Source organism: Protopterus annectens, chromosome 3.part0, assembly GCF_019279795.1.
Source record: "Protopterus annectens isolate FY-2018-M chromosome 3.part0, PAN1.0, whole genome shotgun sequence".
NCBI classification, from domain to species: domain Eukaryota; kingdom Metazoa; phylum Chordata; order Ceratodontiformes; family Protopteridae; genus Protopterus; species Protopterus annectens.
The window spans coordinates 170,685,444-170,701,357 of NC_056731.1; the positions used below are offsets into that span (position 1 = coordinate 170,685,444).

At 47.4% G+C, this 15,914-nt stretch overlaps 1 protein-coding gene across 1 annotated transcript in view; it reads left to right on the plus strand.

Moving 5' to 3' along the window:
* The window catches only part of KIF15 (kinesin family member 15), a 2,415,358-nt gene that overhangs the window by 501,020 nt on the left and 1,898,424 nt on the right, over positions 1–15,914 (plus strand). The window lies entirely within an intron of this gene.

Genomic DNA, 15,914 nt, shown 5'->3' on the forward strand with positions numbered 1-15,914 from the left:
GACAGATACTAGAGTACCTGACTCTCACAAATTTCCTCTTTAAAAAATCCCACTGCGGATCCAGAGATCATTTCCCAGGGACCTAAAGGTATTAAGGCTTCTAGAGTCAAAAACCCTACCCCTTCGGACAGGGATTCTAGAGCTCTAGACAGATGGGGTATGAAGGTATATACTTCTGGAACTATTGCCATCAGGACTTTAAATTGCCAGTTTCACATGTTGATGTACCAGCAGCATATTATTGATCTAATTAAATAAAAAATGTTGTTGATTCCTGATTGTGCAGAAAATAAGGACTTACAAGACTTAATGCATTCTGCAATCCAAGTTGGTAAACATACTTTGCAGTATGATTTTGATGCCTTAGAAGCATCTTGCAGGGCTGCTGTCACTGGGTCTGTTCTGAGAAGGCATGCTTTGCTGAAGAAACAAATCTTGCCAGACCATGTCAAGGCAAAATTACTTTATGCTCCATTAAACCAGGACTGTTTGGCTCTAAAGCAGAAGAAGTTCTTAAAAAGATGGAAGAAAAAGCTAAATCCATGCAAATTGTTAAAGATTTCTTACAGGTACAGCCACCTAGATTCAGTAGGCATTGGCCTTCAAAAATTTGGTCCTTTCCAGTCCCTTCTAGACCTTCTCAGCCCAAACCCAGGGGCAACAGACCACAAAGACTACAGTCTCAGGGTATGCACAGATTTAAACAATGGAGTGCTCCCTTCTCAAAAATTGGGAGTGGTAAGCCACCCCCCCATGGAAAAAGTTTGCAGTGACTTGTCCTTAACCCTTCCCAGCCATGCCCAAGTACTTGCACCCCTAGGAGGAAAACTTGCCCTGCATGCAAAAAACTGGGAGTATATTACCCAGGACCGATGGGTCTTAAACATTGTATCCCAGGGATACAGATTCTATTTCCACTCTCTGCCAACCCCAATTGGATTTCCAGACCTTCCTCCAAACCAGTGGACATAGGCCCACAAGCAAGTACTTTCTCTTTTCAGTATCAGGGTTATTCAACCTGTGCCATCAGAGCAAAGGGGACAGGGTTTCTACTCCAGGCTGTTCCTGGTGGCCAGGAAAGAGACTTCTTGGTGCCCTATTCTGGATCTGTCAACCCTAAACACCTTCCTGGTGGTACCAAAATTCAGAATGCTTACACTCCAGCAGCTCCTTCCTATGCTAGCCAAGGACTTTTGGCTAGTCACCCTAGACTTAAAAGAAGCTTATCTACACATCCCCATAAGGGAATCTTGCAGGAAATATCTACGTTTCAGGGCAGGCACTATGCACTATCAGTTCTCTGCACTTCCCTTTGGCTTATCTACTGCACTCAGGGTGTTCACAAAGTGCCTGGCTCCAGCCATTGCCTACTGCAGTCAGAGAAATATTCAAATTTACCCATACTTGGATGATTGCCTGATTCAGGTGAACAGTCAGAAATTGCTACTTCAGCACCTGACCTTTGTAAAGAGACTCCTAACTTCTCTGGGGTATACCATCAACGAAAATAAATCACATCTGGTACCCAGCCAAAAGATTATATTCCTGGGAGCAAGCTTGAACACAACTTCCCAGATGGCATTCCTCACTGCAGAAAAGCAGGTTTGTTTGACAACTTATTTCAACCTACTGGTCACTAAAACCCAGCTATCTGCAAGAAAAATACTACAAGTCCTAGAGTTCATAGCCTCATGTATTCTACTGATTCCATATGCAAGCCTGCATATGAGAAACTCCAATGGTACTTAAAAAGTCTCTGGTGTCAACATTCCCAGGATCTGGAAGCAGCGATTCCTATCATTCCTTGCCTAAGGACAAAGTTCCTGTGGTGGGCAGAGGCTTGCAACCACAGCAAGGAGCTCCCTTTCTCACAACCCCCCCGTCGTCCAAACTCTGACAACAAACGCATCAGACTGTGCATGGGAGGGGTCTCACATGGCAGGCAAATGGATCCCAGGACAAATTCACCTGCATATCAATAAAAAAGAAATGTTAGCTGTACAGAATTCACTGACAGCCTTCAAATACCTTATCCTGCCAGGACAACTCCTGATAAAGACAGACAACACCACAATTATGTGGTACATAAACAAGCAGGTTAGCCATGACATTGTGGAACACAGCCTTAAGCAACCAAGTGCACCTGCAAGCTCAGTTCCTGCCAGGCAAACAAAATTCACTGGCAGACTACTTAAGCAGAAATCTAATGGACCCACACGAGTGGAAACCGGAACCAAACTCATTCAAACTTCTAATACACAGGTGGGGGACTCCAGAGGTGGACCTCTTTGCGTCCCCCCAAACCATCAACTAAACAAATTTTCCACCAGAATTCCCCACAGCCAAGCTTGGAAAGTGGATGCCCTATCCTTCACATGGGAAAACCTCTCAATCTATGCATTTCCCCCTCTGGCCCTCATTCCAAAGGTACTCCTCAAGATCAAACAGGACAGGCCAAGGATGATCCTTATTGCACCAGACTGGCCATGCCAACACTGGTATCCACTCCTATGCAGTCTGATAGCAATGCCACCTTGGCACCTACAGCAGACCCGCTCTCTGCTGTCCCAGCAGGAGGGCCAGATTTTGCATCCTCAGCTAAAAACCCTGAACCTGGGAGCCTGGCTTATTCCCTGAATACATCACCAGCAACCCGCAGCAAACAGGTGCTGGATGTTATCATTGAGGCCAGGAGGTCCAGTACTAGGAAATCCTATTCAGAAACATGGAATAGATGCTGTTCTTGAAGCCAGTCTCAAGGGAAGGACACAGCTGTGCCCTCCTTACCTCAAATTTTAGATTATCTAGCAGAGCTGCTTCACAAGGGCTTCCTCTTCTCATCAATTAAGGTTCATGCTTCTGCCATCTTAGCTCATTACAATACTGAACCACCCCTCTTCTCTCACCCTCTGATCAAACAGTTTCTGAGAGGAGCTAGCAGTTTAAGACCCCCAAGAAGAGCTCCCACTCCTGCCTGGGACCTTAACTTTGTACTAGAGAAGCTCACTCTTCCCTCTTTTGAGCCTGCTGCTACAGCAGAGTTAAAATTCCTCTCTTGGAAAACAGTCTTATTGCTAGCTATCCGTTCAGCAAGAAGAGTGTCTGAGTTACAGCCCATATGGCTGTCGAACCCTTCATTATCTTCCATGTGGACAAGGTTTCCCCTCAGGACTAACCCATCTTTTATGCCCAAGGTGGTATCCAGTGTGGCTTTAAACCAATCCATCCATTTGCCAACCTTTTTTCTTAATCCTCAGAATAAAGGGGAGAGGATCCTGCACTCCTTGGATGTGCACAGACAGCTCAGGTTCTACCTTAACAGGACTAAACCTTTCAGAAAATCTGACCAACTGCTGGTCAGCTTTGCTACAGGGGCAGAGGGCAAAGCCATTTTGAAACCTATCATTTCTAAATGGATAGCACGCTGCATCCATTTCTGCTACAAACACCATGGAAAACCTACCCCACAGGGGATCAGGCCTCATTCTACTAGGGCTACCTCAACCTCTACAGCTTTTCACAGGGGAGTCCCTACCTGGGACAATCCTGGAAGCTGCAACCTGGAGTTATGTGCACACCTTCACCAAGCATTACCAGTTGACTATCTTTTCCAAATCCAGAGCTGGGTTTGCCACAGCAGTCTTACAAGGCCTGCTAGCCAGCCCTACTACTTCTTGACTGCATCCACCCTTCCTCAGCTTTGAGAATCAACCCGTGTGTGATGACTGCAACAGTGAAGCACGAAGAACATAGTACAGTTATGTACACTTACCATAAATGTAGATGTTCGAGTGTATTCACTGTTGCAGTCCTGGTTATCCTCCCTCCAGCCCCCTGTCTTTCTATACTTTCTACCTATCCTCTTTTTTGGCTGTATCTTATGGAAATGGTATTTACTTTTTACTGGACGTGTTCCACACCATTTGATTGCTTCCTAGTTTGGGGGCTCCTGACATCTGGGGCAAGAAAAACTGATGTAATGGTGTTGGCTGCATGTTTTATACCCTTGACGACCTGACGTCATGGATGAGGTGACAACATCCGACGCAGAAATCCCAAGACTCTGGTATTCGGGCTGACTGAGGGCTACCTGCAGGCAGATAACCCAAGTGTGATGACTGCAATAGTGAATACACTCGAACATCTACATTTATGGTAAGTGTAGACAACTATACGTTTTGTGATCTGTTACTGTCACTAAATTGCAAAGGGGTGGAAAAAACTGCAAGTGACCAAAATCTCCAGCATATTTCTTAACATCTTTTCCCCCCAAATGAGTCAAAAATTTAGGACAAAGATCCCAAATCATGGACAGCATTAAAGTATATTAGTAATGTTAATTTTAAATGTTAAATAAGGTTTAATTTCCTTCAGAAAATGCATGTTAATTATGTTTGAGTTTACTGGCTGCCATTAATTTCTGACTGTAATCCACCACCTTGTCTTAGAAAAGAAGTCTGGTATTATGAAGTACAGATCAAAATTTTGAGCTAGAATCAGGGACATACTTAAAGTGAAGAGACAGTTTGAGATATGTCCTGATTTTGGTAGGCTTCTTAACTCCTCCTCTTTTACTTGGCATGCTCTGACTGTAATGCAAGTCAATTAGAGTAATCCTCTTGAGCCTGCTCTGAAAGCCATATGTATCTGGTAAAATTTTAACTGATTTACAAACTAAGGAAAAATTAAATCTGAAGTAGTTAACTTCATTTGGTCATCAACCTGTGGGTTTCGGGATCCAGACCGGATCCAAGACTGCAGTTTCACCAGCATCAGATCTGAGCTCCAAGCTCCTACCCTTACCCATAATACTACTGCACCTCCTTCCTTCCCTCAGATCTCGTTTGCCACGGCTTAGCCTGCAACGTGATCTCTTGAGCTCAAGGCTGGTAGGACAGTTTCTGGGTATTTTTTGGTGTGTGTGTGTGTGTGTGTGTGTGTGTGTGTGTGTGTGTGTGTGTGTGTGCGCCCCCATGATCCTTTTTTTTACTTACCCTCCCCTCACGTTCTCCGTTAGGTAAAAAAAAAGTAAAAGTTTATTTTTGGTTTGTGTAGTTAGTGCAGGCCTACTTCCACTTTCCCGCTGTGTCTGTGCGCGCACCTTTGGTACTTTGTACGTTTTGGGCTTGATGTCTGATCAATAGAAGTTGATCTTTAGGAAATGCAGTTTGTGTGGCCATAACTTGTCACCGGCGGATGGCCACACTGTTGTATATTTGGGGGCAGCTCACTTGTCCACCGATTGCTCCATATGCGTAGGGTTTAACCCCAGGGCCCTGAAAGACCGCAGGGCCAAGTTGATTTTAAAAGGGCTTCTCCCTTCTATGGAGGCTGCCGCCTCATCTACTGTTTCTGAGCTCACGGAAGTGACCCCGTCTACCTCCGCCATTGTATCGTATCCTTCCCTCCCTACCAGACTGGGACTCACCATCCTGACCACAGAACTGGGGAAAGGGATTCTAGGAAAGACAGAGAGAAAGAAAGAAAAGGGAAGGAAGAGATCCCTGTAACGCTCATATCTGGCGGGTCCTCCTTCCAAGTTACCTGCTGTTACCAGGCCAACTTCCCCTCTGCTCCCTTCTCCGAGGTTTTCCCCAGAGCCAGAGGTGGTTTGGCCTCAATTCACTGCCCTTCCCGGCGGCCTCTTCAAGGGCTGCTCGAAGCTTTTCGGAAGCTGATATGGCAGAATGATGCAAAGGTTTATTCGCACCCAGTTGCAGATGGGGGTCTTGCTGGCACCCTCTCCCTGTGGAGAGGGTAGCTCACTGCCGTTGTTTGCCCCGATTTCTCCTTCTCCGATCCGGTGTCTGAGGCCCAGCTCCGATGGTACCATCTACCTCGACGCCAGCAGTTACCTTGAGCTTGTCTGGTCCAACCGAGTCAGATCTGAGCTCTCAGAGCTGTAGCTTGGGCATCGAATCTGAGAGGTTGGGTTTTTCTCTGTCGGCTCCGAACCCAGTGTCGGATCTGGGGAGAGCATCCTTTCTTTTAGTGGAGGCTCGCTCCCCCTTTGCATTCAACGTGGTGGAGAGGGTTTTCTCACATGAATCGAGGCCCCTGACCATTTCCTCTGAGTCCGCCGTGACCCCCTCTCTTCTGGGTGAGCCTTCTGTCATTCTGCCCATGCAAGGGATAGCCCATGCTTGACATGCCCCATACTGTTCCCCTCAAGGAACCACAGGCTGTTTGTGAGTCCTCTCCGGAAAGCCCCACTAAAGAAGTTCCTCACAAGTGCAAGAGAAGGCACCTGGACTCCCCCCCCCCCCCCCCCGAGTCCCTCACAGAGGATACCGACTTGGAGGAAGGGGAAGGCTCCCCCAGATCACCCTCCCACCCGAGGATGTCTCCTTTGGAGACCTCATGAAGATCCTGAGCCATGGGGGGGGGTTGGTCCACCCCAAGCTTTCCTCGGACAAGTCGATGTCTCTGGAGGCATTTGACATGGGCTCATCTACTTCTTGGGTGTCCCCCCTCCCATGGACCCCCTGATGGACCTCATTACCACCAGGGCATGGAAAGAGCCGGACACTGTGGAGCCAATTCCAAACGCCCAGATAAAATCATGAGTCCCCAGTAGGTAGACCAAGCTGGAACAAGGTGTCCTTAGTGGATGCCATGGTGGTAGCGGGAAACACGAAGGAACTGGCTCAGGAGAGTTCCACGGTCCACCCCCACCGGACGGAGAGTCCAGGACGATGGACCATCTGGGAAAGCGGGCTTGTGCTTAAGCCACCTTTTGTATAAGGGCGCTGAACTGTATGGCCCATGTTGCCAGACTGCAGCGTGACCTGATCAAAGAGTACAGTCCATCTCCCTTGAAGTCCATATTGCCAGAGGATAAACTCACATTCTCTATGCGAATGGACATTCTGAAAGTGGTTACCAACATGTCCATGCGACTCATTTCTTATGCTACCGGAGGGGCACGGGCAGCCGGTCTGGCGTTGCCATGAGGTGACACCCCTGGCTCAGGCTATGTCATTTTGCGGAACCCTTCAAAGCATCCTTTGCGAATGCGCCCTATGACGGCACTTCCTTGTTTGGGAAGACGGTCCGTGACACACTAGTCCAGAATGAGAAGGACGGGAAGATACTGCCTACCGTCGGGATCCACTTCTCTAACCCCCAAAGATCCTTCTCCAGGAATCGGCAGGGGCAAAATAAGATGTGGTTCAGGAAGTTTCACTATTCCTGCGACACTCAGGACACCTCCTACCCTAGAGGCAGAGGGGGACAAGACAGATGCCTGCCTAAAGGCAGGGGGGAGTTTGAAGAACTTCGGGTCTCGAGAACCGTTCTTGGACAGGACCCGTGCAGCATCTCTGAGGGGTAGCCTGACTGCTCTGCTCTGGAGGCAGTTTGGGGCTGTTTTTCTATGCACCCAACGGAGTGGGAGTCCATGTCAACAGACCATTGGGTGCTCCAAATAATATCCAGAGGTTACACATTTCCCTTTGTGAGACGTTCCTCTCCCCAAAAGCACCTCTCTGACATTCCACCGTCGCAAAGGGAGGCAGCAGCAATCGAAGTAGAAAAGCTACTGTGCAAATGGGCCGGATCAGGCATCTATTCCAAGTTCTTTTTGGTGCCAGAAAAATGGGGGACTCCAGGCCAATCTACTCTGAACCTGTCAGTTGCCAAAGAAAAGTTCCGCATGGTCACTTTACAATCCATCCTGCTTTATCTGCAGGAAAAATGGATGTGCTCAGTAGACATCTAGGATGCGTCCTACTATATAAAGATGCACAGATGCTGCATGAGGTTTCTCCGCTTTCGGCTAGGGGCCAGTCGCTACCAGATGTCCTTCAAGGATGCATCTGCAGTCATCACATATGGGTTGTCCTGCCTCAGGCAGCCCTTCGGTCTGCCGGATTTCAAAGTCTGGGTCTGGCGTCGGCTGATGTCGCCCTTTCCCCGACGTCAGAGCGCCTGGGGTATAAAAGAGTCAGCCGACGCCATCTTCCTCAGTCTTTCTTGCTGCATGGTGCCCGAAGCAGAAGCAGTTTGCAAGTGCCGGTCGGCCAGCTCCTGTAATTCAGCTACCGAAGACTTCAAAAAGCTAAGTACCCCGTTGGGGATGCTTTCTTGCCTCAGCCAATGTCAGATAAAGTTAATAATTGTTTAACTTGTGGGAAACAAATACCTCATAAGGATTTCCACTCTTACTGCCTCCCCTGCCTAGGCCCAGACCACGACGTCTCGGCCTGTTCAGCCTGTGCTTCCTTCAACCGACGCACTCTTAGACGTCGGGCGAAGTTTGCAGAGGAATTTTTTGGGGCTAATTTTTCGTACAATATGCCGTCGGAGACTCCGACTTCACATTTAATTAAGAAACGGAAGGACAAGGACCGACACACGTGGGCCGCGGTTTCGGCTGAAACCACGGCCAGGCCTACCGCGAGTGTCTCTGTCTCGGCTGAAACAGAGTCCTTGGTACTTCCAACCACCGAAATCGCTCAGCCGACTACCTCAGTCCCGGAGGCCCCGGCTGAGTCTGTTATTGAATTTCCAACAGAAACTGGTGTCCTGGAACCTTCCGACACCATACCTTTAGACAAAACTACACCAGCACGTGGTGCAGCCAAGCCTCCTGCATCCATGTCCATTAAGGCATTCTCTAGGGCTAAAGCTGCTAAACTCTCCAAAGCTTTGCCTCCCAAGGTTATCCCTCAGGGACCCACTACAGGTTCACAGATTCTAAGCTTAGCAGAGGACCTTATCTCCTTAATTAGGGGCTCTCAACCTCCTCCAGACAAAAGGCCCAGGGTTGAGCCCTCTGATCCCCACTCCTCAGATGAGGCCTCTGATGGCTCTACTCTCTCAGACCACCAGGAGGAGGCTTTTTCGGCCTACAAGGATTCTGATGCAGAGGAATCTATTCCCTCGGCCTCCCCTCCTGAAGAGTTTTCCTTTGGGGAGACACTTCACACTATGAGAGAGCATTTCCAATGGCAGGGCCAGGAATTCTCTGATTCCAGGAAGAGATTAAGGACCTTCTTGCATTTGCCTCAGCATAGACCTTTGGCTATTCCTCCTGTTTTAAATGTCATTGATGATGTGTACTCTGAGTCTAGCACAACCCTGATTCTCTACCTCCGGCTCCTGTCAAACCCGATAGGTACTACAGGGTCCCGGACTCGCATCTTCACCTGTACAAGGCACACTCTGCTGATCCAGAAACTATTTCCCAGGGCCCTAAAGGGGTTGCAGCTGCCACTACTAAAAATCCTCTCTCCTCTGAAAGGGAGTCTAGAGCTTTAGAGAGATGGGGTAAAAAAGTGTATACTTCTGCTACTCTTTCTATGAGAGCATTAAATTGTCAATTTCATATGATACAGTACCAAGAGTATTTGTTAGATGAATTGCATAAAAAACTGTCTTCACCTGAACCCGTAGATCGCAAATCACTTCAGGATCTGGTACATAACTCCCAACAGGTTAGCAACCATTTCTTGCAATGTGGTTATGATGCATTGGAAGCTTCATGTAGGTCAGCTATGACTGGCGCGGTCATACGTAGGCATGCTTGGCTGAAGGAACAATCTCTGCCAGACCATGTCAAAGCAAAGCTTCTGGATGCTCCACTGGAAAAGCAAAAGTTATTTGGCTCCACGGCTCAGGAGGTCCTAAAGAAAGTTGAAGAAAAGGCAAAATCTGTACAAACAGTCAAAGATTTTCTACAAGTCCAACCGCCAAGATTCAGCAGGAATTGGCCTTTCAAAAATTGGTCCTTTCCAGACACAGAGAGGTTTCAGAGAGGCAAGAACAGGCGTGCCAGAGGTAGAGGGCAAGCTAGAGGCTCCTACAGAGGACGTCAATGGCAGCCTCCCAACCAGAGAGGTAATGCAGGACCTACAACTGCTGCACAAGGACAGGCTCAATGACTTTACTTTGACACCGCCAACCAGGGCTCAATTGGAAGCACCCTTGGGCGGAAAGCTTTCTTTATTCTCAGAAAATTGGCACAGTATTACAAGGGACAAATGGACACTACAAATAATAGACAAAGGATACAGGCTCCATTTTCACACATTACCAAAAAGAAAAAGCATGCCAGACCTGCCACGGAATCAAAGGGCTGAGGCTTTGAAACAAATCTCCAGCTTAATGCAAATGAAAGCTATAGAAAAGGTTCCTCTCTCAGAACAAGGCCAAGGATTCTATTCCAGACTATTCCTTGTTCCAAGAAAAGAAAAGCAATGGAGGCCTATTCTCGACTTGTTCGCACTGAATACTTATCTCATTGTGCCAAAGTTCAAAATGCTGACTCTACAGCAGCTCCTTCCCATGCTGGGCAAGGGGTCTTGGCTGGTAACTCTAGACCTCAAGGAGGCATACCTGCATGCCCCTATCAGACAAAGTTGCAGAAGACACCTCAGATTTCTTGCAGGTTCAGAGCATTATCAATTCTCAGCATTGCCCTTTGGCTTATCTACTGCGCCCAGAGTATTCACGAAATGCCTGGCATCAGTAATTGCACACTGCAGACTTCAGGGGATTCAAATATACCCATATCTGGACGACTGCCTTATACAAGCGGACAGCCAACAAACTTTGGTAAAACACTTGAATTATGCCATCCACCTACTTCAGGCCTTGGGTTATACAGTCAACATTCACAAATCAAGACTTGTTCCATCCCAAAGAATAACCTTTCTGGGTGCGAATCTAGATACAACCACCCAAATGGCTTTCCTCACAGAAGAAAAACAGTCAACTACCAGATTACTTCAAAAATCTGACAAGACAAACTCAGCTGACTGCAAGGAAAATCCTGCAGGCCCTGGGTTACATGGCTTATTGCATCCTTCTGATTCCACAAGCAAGGCTACATATGAGGAAACTACAGTGGTACCTAAGGAGTTTATGGACTCAGCACAGTCACAGCTTGGAAACTTTGATACCACTCATTCCATGCCTTCAAAAGGAATTTTTGTGGTGGGCTCAAGTAAGCCAGTCAAACAGGAGTCTGCCCTTCAGCAAACCAATAGACAGCCAAACCATTACAACGGACGCTTCAGACCACGGATGGGGAGCGCACATGGAGGGCAGATGCATTCAAGGTCTATGGTCACAAAAAGAGCTACGCATGCACATAAACCAAAAGGAACTGCTGGCAGTGATACATGCAGTCGAAGCCTTCAAACCCTTTCTGCATCAAGGCCACCTACTAATAAGGACAGACAACACCACAGTTATGTGGTACATAAACAAGCAAGGAGGCACCCATTCATATCCTCTTTGCAGACTGGCAATGAATCTATGGGAACTTTCCTTGAAACTCAACATAGAGCTGCAATCTCAATTTGTGCCAGGAAAAGACAATATACTGGCGGACAGCTTAAGCAGAAATATCATGGATGCACACGAATGGATGCTGCACCCAGACATCTTTCTACAGATAACACAATCATGGGGAAGGCCGGACATAGATCTTTTTGCCTCCCCCCACAATCATCAGCTGAAGAAATTCTGCTCAAGGACATACCACCCACAAGCATGGAAAGTGGACGCCCTCTCTTTCAGCTGGAGAACTCTAACGGTGTATGCATTTCCACCTCTCCCATTAATGACCAAGGTCTTACTGAAGATCAGGACAGAGCAGCCAAAAGTGATTCTGATAGCTCCGGACTGGCCAAGACAGCACTGGTACCCACTGTTAAAGAGCATGTCACGCACGAAACCATGGCCTCTTCCTCAATGGCCACTTCTCCTGACACAGCACAATTACAAAACTCTGCATTCCAACCTGAAAACCTTGCAACTAACAGCCTGGAAAATACCTTGACTCCTCCTCAGGATAGGCTATCCCAGAGAGTGAAGGATATTATCATGGAAGCTCGTTGGCCTTCCACAAGAAAGGCATACTCAGCAAAATGGAAAAGATTTCACACTTGGAACACCACAAAGGGCCTAGATGCGACAGTGATGAACATGGCACGTATCCTGGAATACTTGGCAGAAATGTTCCACAATGGTCTGTTTTACTCTTCCATTAAAATTCATGCTTCAGCAATTTCAGCAGAGTACAATACTGATCCACCTGTCTTCTCACATCCTCTCCTAAGGCAGTTTCTAAGAGGAATTAAAAACATCAAGCCTCCAAGGAAACCACCACTACCTACTTGGGACCTTAACTTCGTGTTGGAAAAACTAACACTGCCTCCCTTTGAACCAGCAGCATCTGCAGAACTACAGTTCCTGTCTTGGAAGACTGCCTTCCTTCTGGCCATAACCTCAGCAAGAAGAGTATCTGAGTTACGGGCCCTCATGGCAGTACAGCCATTTATTATTTTTCATCAGGACAGAGTCTCATTGAGAACCAATCCTACATTTATGCCAAAGGTAGTATGCAGGGTCTCCTTAAACCAAGCTATTCATTTGCCTACCTTCTTTCCGAATCCACAAAACAAAGGGGAGAAACTTCTGCACACCCTGGACATTCACAGACAGTTGCGCTACTACTTGGTCAGAACTAAAAGTTACAGAAAAACTGACCAGCTGTTGGTAGCATATGCTGCTGGTGCACAAGGAAAAGCAATTTCCAAACAGACAATCTCAAACTGGATAGGGAATTGCATTTGTTTTTGTTACTCCTTTCATGGAAAAACTGTGCCAGCTAACATTAGACCTCATTCCACGAGAGCCACAGCCACCTCCACACACTTCTTAAGAGGGGTGGCTACCAAGGACATTTTAGAAGCTGCTACATGGAGCTCCGTGCATACATTTTCCAAGCATTACAATTTACCTTTATATTCCAGATCCAGAGCAGGCTTTGCTACGGCAGTCCTGCAGGGCATTTTAGCTACACCATCCTATACATAGATCCTCCACCCCCAGATTGGCTATGGTATTCTACCCATATGTGATGACTGCAGATGCATCCTTGAAGGACATAGTACAGTTTTGTACCTACCATAAATGTAGATGTCCGATAGGTATGCATCTGCAGTCAGGTTTTCCCTCCCTCCTTCCCCTCTGTGGTATTTCTTGGGTAATACTCCCTCATATAGCTGGCTGGGGTTATCTATTATGGTGTATTTGTTTTTTATTACTGTGCATGTTTGGAATATTTTGCATTTCTCCAAATTTAGCCTTCCTTAGAGGGCACCTGGCATCTGGGGCAAGAAAAACTGAGGAAGATGGCGTCGGCTGACTCTTTTATACCCCAGGCGCTCTGACGTCGGGGAAAGGGCGACATCAGCTGACGCCGGACCCAGACTTTGAAATCCGGCCGACCGAAGGGCTGCCTGAGGCAGGACAACCCATATGTGATGACTGCAGATGCATACCTATCGAACATCTACATTTATGGTAGGTACAAAACTGTACTTTCCAGGCCCTACCCTTCAGTCTCACCACAGCCCCCAGGGTTTTCACTAAGGTCATGGCAGCTACCTAATGGTGAGCCATGGCTCACCTGAGGCTTTAGGGCATACAGGTCCATCCTGACCTGGACGATTGGCTCCTTGCCGCTCCCACCAGGCATCTACTCTGTCAAGCCAGGGATTATTTCCGGAAGTTGTCAGACTTGCTGGGCATTGCTATAAAGATAGCCAAGTCCTCTCTAGAACTGGTTCAGGTCTTGTACTACATAGGGATGAGAATAGATACATTGCAATCCAAAGTCTTTCAGACTCCAGAGAGGGTTTGGAGCTGAAATCTTCATGTTCTCACGATTCTTCAGTATCCCTTTCCCCTAGCTGCAGTGGTGTTAACAGCCCTAGGATCCATGGCAGCCACCATCACTCTTCTTCCTTCTGCTCGTCTTCACATGTGGGTTCTGCAGTGGACATTGGCAGTCCAGTGGTCTTTATCGGATCAGCCATTGACATATCTGATTCACATAAGCGAGGCATGTAGGAAGTCCCTCCTCTGCTGGCTTCAGTCTCCGGAGATGATAGAGGAATGGTCCTTTGTTGTAGCCCCTCCCCAAGCCACAGTGACCACGGACACTTCCCAACTAGGGTGGAGGGCATTGCTCGGGCAGGACAGTTCAAGGCACACGGTCCCTAAACGAGACCAATCTGCATATCAATGTTCTGGAGATGAGGACGGTCTTATTAGCGTTGCAGGCTCTTCATGCCTCTCTTCCTCTGGGAACTATTGCGATTCAGACAGACATGTCATGGTCTGGTACATCAACAAACAGGGAGGAACCAGATCCTACCCCTTTTGTCAAGAGGCCATGAGTGTGTGGGAACGGGTGAACTCCAACCGTTTTCTGATAGCAACGCATGTTCTGGGTCGGTCCAACATACTAGTGGACAGATTGAGCAAAACTATCCTGATGCCTTACAAGTGATCTCTGAATCCTTGTGTAGCGGAGCAGATCTTCCTTGAGTTGGGTCGGCCTTGCTGCGATCTCTTCGCATCTCCTTCCAACGTGAAGTGCGGTGAATTCTTTGCTCTGATCCCCCCTTGGGGGGGGGGGAACCCCACAGAGATGCTCTGGTCCATGCTTGGCCTCCCAGTCTTCTTTATGCATGTCCTCCGTTACCCCTCATAACAAAGTTTGTACAGAAGACTTGTTGGTTGGGGAGCAGAGTCATCCTCATTGCCCCATTCTAGCCTCGCCAGATTTGGTTTCCCTGTCTGTGGTCTCCTCTGGTAGCTCCTCCTTGGATCCGATTCCGGATCTCATTTCGCACCCATCTGGGATTCCCCTTCCAGACCTGGGGAGTCTGAAGCTCTCGGCTTGGCTGCTCCAGTTCCATTGATTGCCAGGACTCCCAGACTTTCTTCCCCTGTTAGGTCTATTCTGGCAGCAGCCCATAAGTCATCCACCAGAAAAGTTTACCATAGTAAGTGGAAGCGTTTTTCGATCTGGGCTTCTCAGAGGGATTTAGATCCTTTTACGGCTCCAGTGCCAGCGGTTCTTGAATTTTTAGCACACATTTTCCAGCAGGGTGCCAGCTCTTCAGTGAAAGTTCAACTGGCTGCTATTTCTAATTTCCATGTAGGTTAAAACATGAGGTTCTTGGCTTCTTCCCAGACTTTGCAAAACCTTCATTAAAGGGACCTTTCTTTTAAGGCCTCTGGTTAAGGACCTCACTGCTCCTTGGGATCTTATCTTTGTTTTTTAGGTGTTAGTTGCTCCGCCTTTCGAGCTGGCTGCCTCTGTGGACTTGAAATTTTTGTCTTGGAAAACAGCTTTCCTAGTGCCTATCACCTTGGCTAGGAGAGTGTCATAACTTCAAGCATCATCTGTTAGCCCCCCCCTTATATGGCTTTTCATAAAGACAGGGTCTCACTTTGGACTAATCCTTCCTTTTTGCCTAAAGTGGCTTCAGAATCCTGTATCAATCAATCAATCTGCCTGTCTTTTTTCCAAATTTTCAGAACAACGGGGAATATAAACTATATTTGTTAGATGTACATAGGCAGTTACGTTTCTACTTGCCCAGAACTAAGCCCTTTCGGAAGTCTGACCAATTGTTTGTGTCTTTTGCTAGACCTTTTCTAGGCAAACCAGTTTCCAAGGTGACAATTGCCAAGTGGATTTCCCTTTGCATTCTGCAGGTTTGCATAGATAAAGATCTTCCTATTCCGGGGAGGGTTCATACCCATTCTACCAGGTCCATGGCTACGTCAGCTGCTTTTTGGTCCAGAGTATTCTTGGATGATATTTGTTCAGCGACTACTTGGTCCTCATCTCATACTTTCATTTCTCATTATAAATTAAACATGGTTTCCAGAGGGAGAGCATCCTTTGGCTCTGCGGTGCTCCGGGATATCCTTCCTTGAGGGCCTCCCAAGGTTATGGTAGCTGGAGACTCTGTCCCACAGGTTGATGACCAAATGAAGTTGGCTACTTCAGATAAAGAAGTTATGTACTTGCCATAATGTTCCATCTGAGTAGTTAAACTTCATTTGTCATCAACTGTCCCTCCCTCCTTCCCCCTGGCCTG